Source organism: Condylura cristata, unplaced genomic scaffold (genome assembly GCF_000260355.1).
Source record: "Condylura cristata isolate star-nosed mole 26May11 unplaced genomic scaffold, ConCri1.0 scaffold00004, whole genome shotgun sequence".
Lineage (NCBI taxonomy): Eukaryota > Metazoa > Chordata > Mammalia > Eulipotyphla > Talpidae > Condylura > Condylura cristata.
In genome coordinates this window covers 46,056,849-46,074,143 of record NW_004567105.1, presented here as the reverse complement: position 1 = coordinate 46,074,143, position 17,295 = coordinate 46,056,849, and the positions used below count along the sequence as shown (strand labels likewise).

General features: G+C 42.8%; 1 protein-coding gene across 2 annotated transcripts in view; it reads right to left on the bottom strand.

Annotated features, from left to right (window-relative positions):
* FRMD4B (FERM domain containing 4B) overlaps positions 1–16,873 on the bottom strand; it is a 305,516-nt gene extending 288,643 nt beyond the window's left edge. Inside the window, exon 1 of one of the 2 annotated variants that reach the window (XM_012720470.1) lies at positions 16,706–16,873. The gene's annotated coding sequence lies outside the window, so the exon portion shown is untranslated. Of the gene's footprint in view, positions 1–16,424; positions 16,485–16,705 lie in introns of those variants that run through there. The other variant, XM_012720471.1, reaches the window with a different exon arrangement.
* Between the last annotated feature and the right edge of the window lie 422 nt (positions 16,874–17,295).

Genomic DNA, 17,295 nt, shown 5'->3' with positions numbered 1-17,295 from the left:
GTTGAAGGCTGTTATAAAGCTCAATGTAAGCTTCAGCCAATTCCCACTCATATGCATAAAGTCAACATGGTAGGGATGGGGATTATTACAGAGAAACTTTGGATAGCACTTGGGTACTCAAGTGGGGCAGCTTTTTTTGGGCAAAAAGTAGGTTCCCTCTACCTTCTACTCAGCTACCTTGAATCAAGGACTTTTGCCTTCAAGGTTACAAAATAGTAGTTGAAGCTCAAGCCATCTACCTCTGTGGGCTATTAGACCTCAGTTGTACTGGATAAACTCTGGGAACCCACACAGTGCAAATGCCCCAGAGTGACCCCATTTGTGCGGGGTGGGGGGAAGTGGAGGTGGAGTGGGTCAGGGAAGGGAAGGGAAGGGGAGTCTTTATATCAATTAGAATGTAACTTCTTGTTTTTAACAAAGACCAAATGAGAGTAGTTTGGTTAAAATAGTTTTGTGTCAGGCCCTCCCTGGTGGCGCAGCGGGTTAAAGCACAGCACTGAGAATCTAAGACGGCTTCCGCATGAGTTCGACTCCCGCCTGCCCCGGAGGTGACCACATGGCGCGGCAGACCTCTCCTGACCCGCCCGCTGCTCCCCTCAGCAGTGTACTTCGTCGATCTGCCTGTTCTGCTCCCCACTCTGTCTCTGGTGAAGCCTCTCACCCTCCACATCTCTGGCCTGTACCCCAGTTCTGTATGCATAGATAAATAAATCTTTAAAAAAAAAAAAAAAATAGTTTTGTGTCAAGTCCAAGGCTAACTATAGGGTGGTCTGGAGCTGGAGACTTGTATAACAGTTCTGCTCTAGACCCCTTCCACTTTGTTGCTCTGCCACCCCATGGATTACTACCAACTCCCATGGCACTTTCTTGTTTCAGCTCAAGGGAAAGAAGGAAGAATAGGTGTTTCCTTTCAATGGGAATAACTCAGAAGTTACACACATACAGAGCCTCAACATACGGTCAGCTCATATCCAAAGAAGCCTGAGAAATGTGGCCCTTACTTCAGAAGAAACCCAAAGGATGAGGGGTTACTATCAAAAAGAGGCAAAGAAATGGATATTGGAGGACACAAAGCAGTCTTTGGAGTGTAGCACAGGAAGGGAGCATTTGGTCACTTCATTCAGAGGGAGAGATGAGCCCAGCTGTAACAAGACCATAAAAAAGGGGGATCTACCCTAGTGGAGACAGGTAAGAATGGAAATGGTACAGCAGGAAAACAAAAACTGCTCAGTAATTACATAGTGGAGGAAAAAATAACCAAAGAAATAGCAGGAAAACAAGTTGTTATCTTCTTTAAAACATAAATAAGTAAAAAATAAAAGTACATGCTAACCGTGTCATTCAAGCTAATTTATCCTTCCCTTTCCTTAGCTGATAATCCTTTTACAAGCTCCCCCACCTCAAAGCACACAGAGCGAGAAAACTTTAGGTTTCTGGACAATGGGAGGAGGTAATGTGTCTCTGTGCTAAAGTACCTATTCTGGCTTCTCCCTGTGAATCCCAACCCCTGATAAGAGTTGTCTTGATGGACCTCAGATGAATGGAGACACGACTCAAAAAGCCCCAAGGAGAGGGCTGGGCAGTTCTGGCTTCTTAGTCAACCCATGCAGTTGACCTTACTAAGGTCTTTATATGGGTTCCTGGGAAGAATACTAGGTCAAGTAAGGATTCATAAGACCTAGGCTGAACCCTCAAAAGTTAATTATCCCCATAGTCATATTAGACCTCTCCATAAATTGTAGCCCTAAACTTGTGACTATATACATTATCAAACTCTAACAGCCACTGTAAGATGTGCTAGTGGTTCTCTCTAACACTCCCTGTCTCTTCATGCTTCAGGACTCACTAGCCTGCCTCCAACTCCATCTTTTCTCTGCTAAGGGTTTCTCAGGATGATAGCACTGCTTTGCCAGACACAAGATAAAGGGGAAGCATGTATTTAACATTCCACGTCCCAGAAGTAGTTCCCACTTCAGAAGCTGGTGTATAAGCACCTCAGCACTTAGTCCCCACTCCCCCCAAAAAAACACAAATGGGATCACTCTGAGCTACTTGCACTGTATTGGTTCCCAGAATTTCTCCAGTGCAATTGAAGTCTAATAGTTCACTGAGGTAGATGGACTGCTAAAATTGCTAACACATTTGAGGGTGGGGGGGGCGGGTAATGCCTTCCATTGCTTACTTCAGTTGATGACTTACCTACTGATGTTGCCTGTACTTCCCAAATAAACCACTCATCATCTACCTCAGGATGCTTTTGGATAAACCCAAATAAGACACCACTGTGAAACATAGTGATGTTTCCCATCTGACTCCAGACAGACTCTGGAGTCAGTCTGACACAGATTTGAATTCTGACTTCATCACCTGCCTACTGGGAAAATTATCTAACCTTCTGGTGCCTACATCTCATTTACAAAATGAAGCCAATTATATCCACCAAACACAATTTCCCTTCACACTGATCCTCTCCTCATCTGTTTTATAGAGGAAACTGAGCTTCAGGAAGGTTTCCTGATCTGCACAAGGTTATGAATGTAGCAAAATGCTAAGCTTGGATTCAAACACAAATATCTCCTGGTTCCAAATCTATTTACAACTTTTCCACAAATCTATTCAGGGATGAGGTTGGCTGGTTTGACAGACATAGTCATTTTCAACTTCAAATTCTTAGGTCTTCCTTTCACATTGTACTGTACAGACCACACATCTGGCTTCCAATTCTCAGAGACTTCCATAGTCTAGTTCCACTCATCTGCTTCACTATTTATGTCCCTCACCCCTGGGCAAGGCTCTTGCCTTCCCCGCTCCAGCTGGGAAACTTCTAATATGGATGCAAAGATTTTCACAAGTTCATTTCTGACTTAAACAAAGTATCACTAAAAATAGATGACAGACACTCAGAAGATGACAGGTAATCTGGGGCAAAGCAAATCTAATTCGCTTAATTAGACAAGGAAGGGAAGAGATGCTGAATGATTCCAATTCCACTTTCTTAGCCAACAGTGTTTTTTTTTTACCCAACTACCAGGTCAAGTCAAAACAGAGGCACAGAACAAAAAGAAAACCAAAGATACAGTTACATGTACTCTGATTCTTGCAGTTAGGAACCTACCAAGAAGTTATTATGTTGGTATGCATTTAAATTTGGGGACTTTCAAAGTTTATACATTTTGAAATGTATAAATATTGGGAGGACACGATCTTTCCAGGGTTGGGCTTTGAAATGTCCTATGTGTAATCTACCACTAAAACAGGGTAACTGACTCATCCCAGCCCAGATCTTTCCAGGTCTTAGTATTGACAGTACCTTGTCCCAGAACATTTCTCAGTCCTAAGTAAACCAGGAATGTTGATCACTCTATCAGAAAGCAAATTTATTAGGAATAATATTTCATGTTTTTATGGCTGATTATTAACCTGTGTGTATGTGTATGTATGTATCACATCTTCTTTACCCATCATTGGATATTTGGAATATTTCTATAACTTGGCTATTATGAAAAAATCTCAAACTTCCTCTTAAAATACAAATATCTTCCAGCATGTTAAAACAATTCACCAGGCCCTCCCTGGTGGCACAGCGGGTTAAAGCACAGCATTGGGAATCAAAAGCCACTTCCGCATGAGTTCGATCCCCGCCTGCCCCGGAGGTGACCACATGGCGTGGCAGACCTCTCCTGACCCGCCCGCTGCTCCCCTCAGTAGTGTACTTCCTCGATCTGCCTGTTCTGCTCCCCATTCTGTCTCTGATGAATCCTCTCACTGCCCCTGCACCTCTGGCCTGTACCCCAGTTCTGTATGCACAAATAAATAAATCTTAAAAAAAAAATTCACCAGTCACAATCTAGGAGTTTTTATTGTTCTTTACAGAATATACTACTAAAATAGCCCCTAACTTAAGAATCCAAAAGGATCTTCTACAGGAGGAATTACAGTTTCAGTTACCTACTGGGGCAAGTTTTCAACAAGCAAAGATTATTTGCCATGAAAGTTTTCCATCTATATTTTACTTAAAGAAAGAAGTAATTACCATTCTACAAGTCCACAGACCATTTAGTATTTTACCTTCTCTCTTGTGGCTGACACGAGCTGGACAACTATTTCTTTACCCAAGAAAAACTGCCCAAGTATGATGAAAAACAATGGTAACACTCATTTCGTCTCAGCAGGAGGAATTAGTTTTCTTAGTCTGGTTCCCTCCCAAAACCAATTCTGGACAAGTATAAAGCATTTATTTGAGAGGTCATCCAGGGAACACCAGTAGAAGAATGGGGAGATGAGACAAGGAAGGAAAGGCCACCTAAGACAGAATGCCATATTAGTCAATCATTACTATAGACAATGAGAGTTAAGCCCATGAGGAAACTCTGGTAAATGGTATTTGAAACTAACCTTAGTTATCCAACCAGATGGTCAACGGAGCTGGGGTACCCATATGGTAAACCATTCATCACTGAAGTAGGGCAGGGTGTTAATTCCCCAGCACTTCCAGCCCACCACTTGTGTAGTCAGAAAAAGTGATGAGATAAACAAACGCAGGTGCCAGCAGAGTGAAGTCAAGTTGGCTGGTACTGAAGTAGCAAGGGCCAGGATATATACATTGATATATATCCTCACTTAATGTCATCAACATTGATATAACTTATATCACTGCAGTTATCACTGCAGTGATCAGTGATAGAACCCGTGGGCCACCGTAACTCAGTGCTAGTCACCTGTTGCCATATACAAATGTAGCCAGTGTTGCTAGAGAGTCTGAATTTTTCAAAGAAATCAGGAATCTAGAATGTTTGTGTAATCTCCTGATCTGTAGCTGATGATGATTAATTCAAATATTTTAAAAACACTCTAGTTGCTAGTAAAGCTTTCAGTAAGCAGAATTCAGTCTGAGTCATCACTAACTTAGGTGAGCCAACACTTATCTTATAAATGAAGAACCAAGGCCTGAAAGGGAAGTAGCTTGCTAAAGGTACAGTGTGAGTTAGACTGTCTTAGATCTGGAACTTCGTCCTACGTAACATCCAAGCCAGATCTTTCTTAACCCACTGTGCTGCCTTCACTGCCAAACCTCCCTCCTCTCTACCACACCTCCCTTCATAACAGGCAGAGCCTTATCACTGCCTTCCTCACAGCAAAGGAGACTTCAGTTCTTCCCATCAACACATTACAATACAGTAAACCCTCACTTAATGTCATCAATATATTCTTGAAAATTGTGACTGTAGACAAAATTACCTGTACCGAAACCAATTTAACCATATGTTAATTGGTATAAACAAGAGTTAAGTTCTTACAGAGTTCTTCTGGTCATAAAAACACCACCAAACTTCTAGGCCCAACACACTTCTAATCTGAAATAATCACTTGTATTCTTCACTCATTCATTCATTCACCAATTTTCCAACCCACTTATTCCAGTTCAGGGTCAAGGGTGATTGGAATCTATGTCAACATCTCAGTGTAAGAGTGGAAACCAACCTTCGTCAGGACCCCTTCCATGGAAGGGTATACTACATGCACACACACTCGGACAGTGACAACTGAGATGCCTCAAGTGCATATCTTTGGGACGGGGGAGGAAACAGTACCTGGAGAAAAGAAATTACAGGCGTGGTGGAACACAAGGACATGCAAACCTGGCATAGACAATAGTCCAGGCTGGAACCAATTTTTTTCCTCAATAAAAATAATAAAACATTATCAGAGAGCCTGCTTTAGCTTGTCTCAATAGAAAAATGATTTGTTATAATTCTTAATTTCACAAAATTAAGAATCACTGACAAACCTCTCTCCTCTCCACCACACATCTCCCCATAACAAGCAGAGCCTAATCACTGCCCTCCTCACAGCAAAGAAGACTTCAGTTCTTTCCACCTAAAAGTTTAATTAGAAAATATTTTGTCCTGGATGCCCTTCTAAGTACTTTATAAGCATTTTTTTTTTTAATTCTCAAAGCTACCTTATGAAGTTTCACCATTCTCACATTTACTTCAAAAATTTTTTCAGATAAATAAAGGCATTTTAAAAATGCACTTAAGATAAATGTTTTTCCATTTAAAGATTGGTCCTTTTTTCCATTTTAACAAGAAATGACAAACTATTGCTTATGAGCAACTCCTGCCAGCTGCCTGTTTTTATAAATAAAGTTTTATTGGAATACAGGCTTGTCTATCTCTTATGCATTGTCTGTGGTTGCTTTTGCACCACAGAGACAGAGTTGGGTAGTTGCAACCCATGCCATATGGCCCACAAAGCTTAATATATTTAATATCTGGTCTTTCACAGAAGACCTTTGCCAACCCATGTATTATAGACTCACCAGGCATTCCTCTGATAGTAGGTTTCTTGATAATCATAATGCAGAAAATCCTATAATCCCCCAAAGACTTAGCACACACAGTGGTAAAGTCACAAGTTAGATTTACAGAAAGTGCAAGTGTGCAGAAGATGTTTGGGAACCTAGGAATCAGTATTAGTACCATCAGAGCTCCACTTAATGAAAAAGATACCAAAAATATTCCATAAAAGAGCTGTATATGTAATTTAGGGTCCTCTCCTCAAAATAAGGAGTAGAGAAATACACAGAGAGGAAAAAAGAGCAAGACAAGGCAATTTTTGTAATAGATAGCATTTGGGGTTTAGAGTCCAGTATTACCACTTCTAATTTCTTAAACCTCAATTTTCTCTCTAGTAAAATAGGATAGAAAATAATGCACTGGCCTTCCCTGGTGGTGCAAGGGGTTAGAGCACAGCACTGCAAGCTAGCTGTGCCGCTTCAATGTGAGTTCCATCCCCGGCTCCGGGGGTGACCCACATGGCACAGCAGACCTCTCCTGACCCACCCGCTGCTCCCCTCAGCAGTGTAGTTCCTCGATCTGCCTGTTCTGCTCCTCACTCTGTCTCTGGTATCTCCTCTCACCAGCCCTGCACCTCTGACCTGTACTCCAGCTCTGTATGCATAAAGAAATCTTTTTAAAAAAAATAATGCTCATTTCTGGGGGACTGGGCAGTCAGCTGAGATTAGAATGTTCATGAAGTTCTCAGCACATGTTTGAGATTTGCTAACTACTCAGAGGTGCCCTATTATTAGGGATAACAGTAACTACAAAGAATAAAAATCTGTCATTATTTATACCGAGGCATGCAATTCATGCTGTCAAAGAGTATCTAGATAATAGCAAGAAGCAGAAAGTGATGTTTATCATCACCAGACCGATTAAAGATTTAACCACATATATATACTCTATGTAAAATGTACAGAATTACGTGCCATGTTTCCATCAAAGACAGTTCAAGAGAAAGATAATGTGGGTAGGTCGAGTAAGCTTTACTCTTTAATTACCTGGAAAAATCTCTTAAGTGAAACAACTTATGTCTTTCTTGACAATGCAATATAAATGGAATTGTATAAGAAAGGGAGAAAACATTTGCATTGTATATTCTGAAAGAAGACAAAGTTACACTCTTCCCTTATTTTAGAGCAAACTATCTATGGAATAGCATGAACACTTGCTGACAATAGATCAATTTTTAAATACCCTTTATCTGTATCATTGAGCAGCTTTCCTCTGAGTTCTAAAAAGGATGGATGATAATTTTCCAGTATGCTTTCCAAGTATCATTAAGCTTGGTGCTAGAAAGTACACTGAGAACCACTTGTAGATTGTTTAAAGTAACTGAATTGTTGCAAAGATGATTTCTTACTCTTCGTTTGTCTGAATCAAACTCTTGACCTCTAGTAAACTGGACAACCCATTCTTTTAGGCAATGAAAGGGAAGCCAGATCAGGAACATGGAGGTATATAAAACAGCACACTTCATTTTTGGCTTCAAAATACAAACTGAATCAACACAGTTGGAGCAAGTTAGCATGATATGTCCTTGACTTAAGTCTTTACGGCCCCACTGGGAGAAGGCTCCATGGCCTCAGTGTAAGGACACATGGTTTTCATTACTTAATCAGGATCTTGCATTTCAACTTGCACATTTAAATGGATGCAATTAGTTCATGTGTGATGGACTCAAATGTCTTTTCATCATTTTAAAAAAGAAGTTACGCTCCCCTAGTGCTTTGAGATTGTTTAAATACTGAAAGTCTACTTGATATAAGTTACATCAAATATCTTTACTGCACAATAAATAACTAGACATATTCCACTGACACTATTGACAAAAAAACCCTTTTAAAATGCATTAATCTGAGAACCTGTTCTCTTAAGTAAATAAGAAATAGTGCAATGAGTATTGTCAAAGTGCTGGGTGTGCTCCTCTGGTTGTTAAGGTGCAGAGGTAGGAGTCTCAAGTTGACATCACTACCCATTTGATAAATCCACAAAATTTCTCAACAGAACTCAATCTGTCACTGCAATGGGATGAGAACTGCAGCCTGCCCCATTTTCCATCTTTTCTCTCCCACTCTTTCTTCAGCTGGCAGAATCCTGGCTGACATTAAACTTGGATGAGCCAGGGCTGAGCAGGAGGTGTGATCTTGTGCCTGTGTGTGTCCCCCATTCCAGTCACATATGGTCCCTCTGCTCTTCTGCAATGACTGAATTGATGGGATGGGCTCAGTCAGGTGTGGCAAAGAGAGCTTGAAAACAATTTCAGTCACGTCGTCGTCGCCCAACCAATGCTGTCGGATGTGAAAAGCACCAGCTGGAAGATGGATGCTGGCATTCCAGAAAGATCTATTGAATGGGGGTCTGTCACAGCCCCCCTGTATGATAGTGGCATAATTAATTCCAATAACTGTCTGTCCAGGCTTCTTGTTGGCTTCCAAAGGAAAGCACCTCTTCATTGCAGCAAAATGCTCAAGAGCTTATTTTTGGTTGGTGGGGTGGTAGTGGTTGTATCAGTTTTGAACTTAATTCTTACAATATCCTCAAACTCTAGTTTGTTGAAAGTTTATTCAGCAAGGCAGAAAGGACTATAATCTTTTAGAGATAATGATCAGGGACAAGCCACTGGACAGCTCTCGATAACTGATCTAGATCTGTTCTGGATGGGCAACAACCTCAACTCACTGGATGAGGGGAGCTTTCTGTAGAAAAACTAGCTCTCTCAGGCTGTTATTGCCTGTGACCAAACAGACAGTCTTTTTGCTGAGCACTCTTGAAGTGTACTGAGGTTCAGTTCCAAGTTTGAATTTCAGGTCTGATACTTATTCGCTATGTGATTTTTGAACAGGCAGCATTTCCAAGCCTCAGTTTCCACCTCTGCAGAGTGTAGGTCATTGCAGGTCATTGTGGAGCAGAAATGAAATACTATATGGAAAGCACTTGGCAATGACTTTATGGTGACACTATGTCTTGCTTGATACCCAGTCTGTGAACAATTTATTGAATAGGGCAGAAAAGAGTATATTATTCAATAAGACCTTATGGTGTAAATGAACTTTTTTTTTCTGACACACATTAAAACAAACACTAGAGTAAAAAGATTTTCCATCTATCAACTCATGGACCACCACGATTTACCATCCCTACTTTAGTTAACACAGTTCTAGATTAGAAGACATTTCTAGGTTAGAAGACATTTCTCCAAGAAATCAAATAATGCCCCAAAATTGACAAGGTATGAAAATTAACTAATCTAAAAAAAAGAAGACAACATGTCCCAGCTCCTGATTCAGTTCCTATTCCACATATTCCACAAGGTAGATGCATTTGTCCTCAAATATAAATCGTGTGAGAGGCAGTAGGAGACAGAAAATATGGGCTCTGTACATGTGTCACATTTTCATAATCTGCCACGTTTCATCTGAAGCCTCTTTGGGGCTCATTTTTATTAGTCATCTGATCTCAAGTCTAACAATATGGTATAATAAATGAGAAAAAGACTCCAGTATCAGAAAGACTCAGGGTTGAAACTCAGGCTCCATTTCTTGTGAATCTCAAGAAGTCTCAGTTTTCTTCTTTGTAAAATGGGAATAAAAACAATGAATGGACATAGCACCCGTATCACAGGATTTGTAAAGATAAAGAAAATAATAAATGAAAATACATAGATTAAAATTTGGTACAGTCAGTGTTCAATAAATAACACAGCTAATAATACAGCTAACATTTTTCTCTAGCATCCTAAGGTACAGATAACAATAGCTAATATTTATTTTATATAAATATAATAAGCTAGTGATTTTTCCCTGCTTTCCAAAATTAGAATATTTCTATAAAATCTTTTGTAAATGAGGGCCCTCTCTGGTGGTGCAATGGGTTGGAGCACAGCACTGTGAGGCTAGCCACAGCCACTTCACCATGAGTTCAATCTCGGCCAGGGAAGTGACCCACAAGGCCCAGCTCACCCCTCCTGTTTCACCCACTGCTCCCCTTAGCAGTGTATTTCAGTGGATCTGCCTATTCTGCTCCTCACTCTGTCTGGTGAATCCCCTCAGTGCTCCTGCACCTCTGGCCCAATTCTGTATACACAAATAAAATATATCTTTAGGCCCTCCCTGGTGGCGCAGCGGGTTAATGCACTGCAAAAGAAGACTAAGCCACTTCCCCACCAGTTCGATCCTTGCCTGCCCACCCCGGAGGAGATCCACATGGCGTGGCAGACCTCTCCTGACCCGCCCGCTGTTCCCCTCAGCAGTGTACTTCGCTGATCTGCCTGTTCTGCTCCCCACTCTATCCCTGGTGAATTCTCTCACCCTCCGCATCTCTGGCCTGTACCCCAGTTCTGTATGAATAAATAAATAAATCTTTAATATATATATATATATATATATCTTTAAAAAAAATCCTTTGCAAATGAAATGACCTAAAGCAAGAAAGCGTTATTATTCACTTAGATGGAGATATTTTTGCATTTTCCAACCCCTTTACCAACTCATACCATGTAACACAAAAAACCTAAATTAATACAAACACAGAGTAAGGGCAGGAATGCTAGGACACACAGCCTGTAGGAAGTAGTTCCAGGGAAGCAGTTTGCTGGTGTGACAGCCTCTCCAATAGCTGTCATCACCCCAAAAGTGAGTGTTAGTTTAGCTTTTCAATTTGTCTTAAAAGGGAAAATAGCCTCTTTGGATTTCTTTCCATTAGCTAAGACAAGTACTTTCATAAGAGAAAAGTGGTCTAACTTGAACTTTCAGAGAACAGAGGATAGCTGTATTTAATACATCCATAGCAGATTCTGTTAGAACCTTTTACACTCTGATGAGGTAGGCTCTCTTTTTCCCCCCATTTCATAGATGAGGAAACTGAGGCACAGAAGAGGTTTAGTACTTGATCATGGCAATACATTTAGTCAGTGATGCAACTGTACATGGCATGTCCTAAGGCTCAAGAGCCAGTGTTCTAACCAAGACCTGCCTGCCCTGCCTTTCTGTAAAATACTCATCAACACACAGACTTTGCCAACTCAACACATATGTGGTGTTCCAGAGTCATTCCCAGCACTTGGTGAAGGTGAGCAGCCCTTGGTCCTATCACCTCTACTATTACTCCACATATGAACAAGACATTCTAGTTATCAAGAGTTTCTTCCTTTGTTATGATGAGGGTTTTATTTTTTTTTAAATATTTTTCTATTTTTTTTTTTTTAAGATTTTATTTTATTTGTGCATACAGAACTAGGATACAGGCCAGAGATGTGGAGGGTGAGAGAATTCACCAGAGACAGAGTGGAGTGCAGAACAGGCAGATCAACGAAATACACTGCTGAGGGGAGCAGCGGGCGGGTCAGGAGAGGTCTGCCACGCCATGTGGTCACCTCCGGGGCAGGCGGGAATCGAACTCATGAGGAAGCGGCTTTAGATTCTCAGTGCTGTGCTTTAACCCGCTGCGCCACCAGGGAGGGCCAATATTTTTCTATTTTTAAGTATAAAATACATTAAAAGGTAAACATAATATAAACGCACTGCTCAATAGTTATCTCCATGTTAACAACCATGTAGCCAACATTTCTGTGGCCCCAGAGGCTCCTAAACATTTTCCTCCCCTCCTCTTCCAGTGTAATGACTGTCCCAGGGTTTCTCAAGTACAGCACCATATAGATCTCAAGTAATTTCCCGCTGCCAGGGTGCTGCCCTGGGCATTTGTAGGACCTTTAGCAGCCTCCCTGGCTCTGCACACTAGGTAATAACAGTAACCTCTCTCAAATGGCAATGACCAACCATTTCTCTAGACTTTGAACAGTGGCCCCTGAGGAGCAAAATAACCCCCAGTTCAGAATCAAAACACTCTCCCGAACTTTTTGCAATTACATTTTTGCTTTCCTTTATAGTTTTTCCACTTGACATGCATTCTAAAATATCATTTAATCCATTTTGTCTGGTGAAAGGAATTCTTTATAATTTAATCAATTAAAAGGCCCCTCATGAAAGAAAAGACTGTTAACCAAAACTTCTCACATCTCCTATATAGCTGGAGTGATCACATACTTTACTGTCCAAACTAGACACACAGACATTAATGAGGATAGGTCTGGGCAAGCCAGCATGATCTGCCTACTTGTAGGGAACCTTTGCCATGAGTGAGCGTTATCCTCACAGCCGCACACACTGAGGGCTCCCTTTCCTGCTGGATAATTGTTCATGAAGTGACAGAGAACAATTAAAAGCAGAATAGCCCCAAAGGCAAAGGAACACAGACCCAGATAAACATCTCAAGTTGTGTAGCAGAGAATTCACTGGCCTTGGGCCTTAAGGAGGTGTATTCCTCAAATAATGTGCTCATAAGACACCTCTTAAATAATGCCCTTCATCACATTAGCACAGTAAATTGATTAAATAAATGCCTTCCAAATCTGCACATAAATGCAAATGTGAGAGGTTTGGAGTCTGGAGTGGTTTTTAATCAGCATATCTGCCTTTTCCCCCTTGGTGTCAACGGAAAGGAGAGCAACCATTATCAATTTGACTTTCTGTGCATTTGATCTCATAAATGCTGATACGGATCATGTTAACAATGACAGCTAAGGTTTTTCTCACATGCATGAGAAACCATATTGATAACCTATTTGTTTGAATATAAATCAGCACTTTTTCCATTCTTTTGAGCATCATGGAGCAGGAACAGCCTACACTGAGTTAGGCATTTGTACATGTTGAGATCACTTATTCAGTTTCCTCAGCATCCATTTCCTATTTTTCCAGCAGCTAGATTCATCTGGAGATCCACAGTCTGAGTGGTATGGGTGGGATTCCACCACCCTGGCAAAGGGGTTTCCTACAGCCAAGCTATTGAGCTAATCGGAACTGAGACTGGGGAGCTGGGGAAGAAGGGTTTATTCCTTATTGTTAGACTTGAACCTGGAATTGTGCCAAGCAGAAACTGTTGCAGTAGTCTTGCTACCCAACAAGGACCCAATACCTAGAAGAAGGAAGAAAATGGTAGAGCTGAAGATGAAAAGAAATAAATCACATCCAGAGGTCATGTCCAGTCAGCCTTGAGCAAGAGGCTCTTGAGTCAGTTTTACCTATCTACCTTCTAGTAACTTGGACATTATATATAAATAGAATAGATAGAATAGATATGATATGATATAGATCCTGATTTTATTTAAATTGGATATTTGTCGCTTATGTTAAATATAATGGTGGTTTTGAAGGTTGTTTTGACAGGAATTTACACTAAGAGTTACATTTTATACTGCAGCCCCAAATGTGCACAAGGTTGCAGATTTAGAACTGACTCAAAGTTTCATGAAACTGCATAGCCTTCACTAACATCTGATGATGCTGACATTTTCTGTCCTGTTACATATTTTTGAAATACTGATAGTGACCTACCACATTGATTTTGTGACCTTCATCTTGAAAACATTGCCTTATGGAATTAGGTTGAAAATTGATCTCACAGAGAAAATGAGATAAGAAATGACATAATTTCAATCTACCAGATAACTATAGAGAATGGGAGGTTCAACTCCTAAATCAAGCATCTAAAAACAACGGCAAATGCTCTTTTACCATTTCTGACTATCCAGGATACACATTTACCAGAAGAAAAAATTCTTAATGATTGAGAAATTAATGATAAACCACACAAAAAAAGACAAATGCATTCTGTAACAAAATAAAAACCATGTCTAAGAAGAGAGAGATGAGAGCTACGTAAGAGACACTGAGGTCCTGCTGATGAGAGGGGTTACATGATTTATTTATCTATAGGCTGGAGACAGTAATTTCAGTGAACCTCAGCTCATACTCAAATGAGTATGTAAAAATAGTGTCTGCTTGATAAGAGCAGATCTCTGGGACAGATCTAGAGGGAGGGAGGGAGAGAGATATGGAGAAGAGGGAGGATGAATGAGGAGTATGTGTGTCTGTGTGTGTGTGTGAGAGAGAGAGAGACGGAGAAAGAGAGAGAGCTTAGAGTAGAAGCCTCAAACCTTCACTTATGTATGTAAAATAACTATGAAGAGTTCCTGAAATTCTAAGCAATTACTGCAGACTGGATAAGACACTTAGGGTATTTTTAACTGTTTTCCCTGCACCTTAGTTGTATTGTCAGTTGGCCAAACTTCCTTTTGTTTGCTGAAAAGCACAGCAGAGTTGTGATTAAATCTATGGAATCAAATGGAGAACTAGGGTTCTCAGGCTTGTTGGAAATAGAGGCCAATGATGAGAAAACGTTCTGCTTGTCCACTCTGGAGTGGCTGTGAAATTAACTCCTCCCCTATTTTTCCAGATTGTTAACAATTACCTACTTGTCTAAGGTACCCATGAAGTTTACTGTCACTAAGAGATGGAAATTTATTTAATTTCAAAATAGAGTAAAATTTAAGATAATCACTTGCATGCCCAGCAGAATTGACTTCTGAGAACTTTCTAAGTGATCATGAAAAGCAAATGTGCAATGGTGTTTTAGGTTTAGGTAGCTCTCCACCAATTTGTTGTTCAAATATATTCTGCCAATATTACTGAATTTCAGCAAATAGTGTTTGCTTGGTTCTTGTAAATGTCATGAAGAAGTGGTAAACCTCTCCTGTTCAAGAAGTCCTTGGAAGTGCCTGAATTTTTCAGGGTCTTTTTTAAAGAAATGCAAGTACTGTTCAATAGTGTGTGTATGTGTATGTGTGTGCATAAGCACTTTATATTTTATTTTAAAGTCTTCAGATATACACAAAAGAAGAAACAGCGAACCATCAATATACCCATCACCTAGAGTAAGGAATCTAATCTAGAGACCAAATGTAATTGAGAGACTCACCTGGGGTCAGTCACTTTTAAATATCACCTGATTTAATTTTATGAAAAACATGTGAGGTAGTTATTGCTGATGTAATTATTATTTTCTTCAACACCATTATTGCGATCACATCACATCCTTTTAAGAGGCACTGTCATGGTTAAGAGCCTGGTATCTGGAATCAGATCGCATGTAAGCCAATCATTAACGGTATGACTTAGGGCAAGTTGCTTAACCTTCCTCTAGGGCTCACTTTACCGTGCCACAGAATATGAGCCCCAAAGGTGCTTATGGGGGTGCCTCATACTGAAGAAGCACTTTAAACCAGCCTTCCCAATAGGGAATGACAGTTGAAATCGCAGACTGATGAGGCAAAGTAGGGACAATCTCAATCTCCTTTTCTTTCTCGCACCGCCCCCCCCCCCAACTTCTGCCTTCACCCCCAGAGGCTTGATGTGGAAGCTCCACAGACCCACTCTTTCCGACAGGAAACAGCAAGTCAGGGATTGCAATGAAATCTTGTACACATCCTCCGAATTGGTGGTAGCAAAACTAGCTAACCTTGAAGAGTCAACCCGTTTTTAGGAAAAGACAGCTGCTGTCAGCACCCGGAGTCTTTCTTCCGAAGGGGCCACGCTCCAGACTCAGCCGTCTGGGTACCAGCAAACAGACCAAGTCAATTCGCAAAGTTCAGAGGAGTTGGCTCTGGTATGTTTACAAGTCCTAGCAGATCGCAGGAATGTTCAGGATAATTATTACCCCACCCAGGAGCGCCCAGCCCAACCCTCTCACATCTGGAAGGAAGCGGCCACACAAAGGAGAGCGCGAGAGACCTCCTCCTGCTGCTGCTTTCTCAGGGAAGATTTAATACAAGCTCTCACCCGTTTCTGTGAACTAGACCAGGTGCTCTGAGTAGTATTGATCACAGCACAGGACATTCGAAGAAAATATTTTACTCTCAAAATGTCATCTTTGTTCGCGCCCCCCCTCCCAAGTGAAAAGTAAAATATTCCAGAAAATAGATAAGGGTCGAGTCCCCCGCACACGGTCTCTCCTACACGGAAGGGGTTGGGAGCAGACACGCCTATTTTCAAAGGCCAGTCAAGCCCAACCCTTAGCATCCTCTGCTCACACAAGGGATTCCCACCCCACCTCCTCCTTTCGCTGCCTTTTCAAAGTATCTGTGGGCAGCCGGATCTGGGATTCATCAGAATTTCTCCCCACCTCCCACTAACACGCGGCAACCAAAGCACATGGTCCCCGGCGGCGCGTTTGCAAACCCACCAGCACCGACGCCTCGAAACCGCCAAACTTCCTGCCTCGCAGCACCAAAGCGACCCAAGCGTCGTGCCAAGTGCCCCGGGGACCCCGGCCCAGGCCGCGGTCCACCCGCGAGCGGCGGTGCGGGGTTTCCTGCGGGTCAGAGCTCCCGGGACCCGCGCCTCCACGGGGGGTCCCCAAACGCGCGAGCCGCGCCGGGTGCGCTCCGGCTGCGCCCGCTGTGGCGGCGTCTGGTGGCCGCGGCCGGCAGCGCGCTCTGGTCACCCCAGCGGCCGCGCACCTACCTGCTCAGATGCCGCCTTCCTCGGGCTCCCGGGCGCGGGCGACCGCTACTTTATTGTCTCAGCTGCTCGCTGGCGAGACTTGGGGGTCCGGCTCCGGGTCGGCCCTGCCAGTCCACGGGGCGCAGCACCTTCCCCGCGCCGCCTGCGTCCGCCTCGCCCGCTGCCCAAGTCCCCCTCAGCGCGCCCGGCGCGCAGCCCGCCAAGCCGGCTCGCTGGGCAGCCGGCGCCTGCCGCATCCCCCGGCCCGGGGCTGCTCGTCGCGGGTCTGCGGCTCGCCGCGCGTCCTCGCCGTGACCCGCACTTAGAGCTGTGCCCGGGTCGCCGCCTTCCGTCCGGCCCTCCTTCTCTTTCAGTCAGCCCCGGCTCCCGGCTCCCGTCTCCCCAGCTGCCCCCGCCCGCCGCCTCTCCCGGGGCTGGGGCGGCCGCTGCCAATGAGACTCTGCTGATGCGCTGTTCCGGCCCAGTCATTGTATCGGGAGGGGGAAAGGGGAGGGGGAGCGGGGGAAGGGAGGGGGCGCCCTCGGCCCCTGCCGCGCGGCTGCGGGCTGGGCTCGCCTTCCCTGACAGGGAAAGGCGCGGGTGCCAAGGGG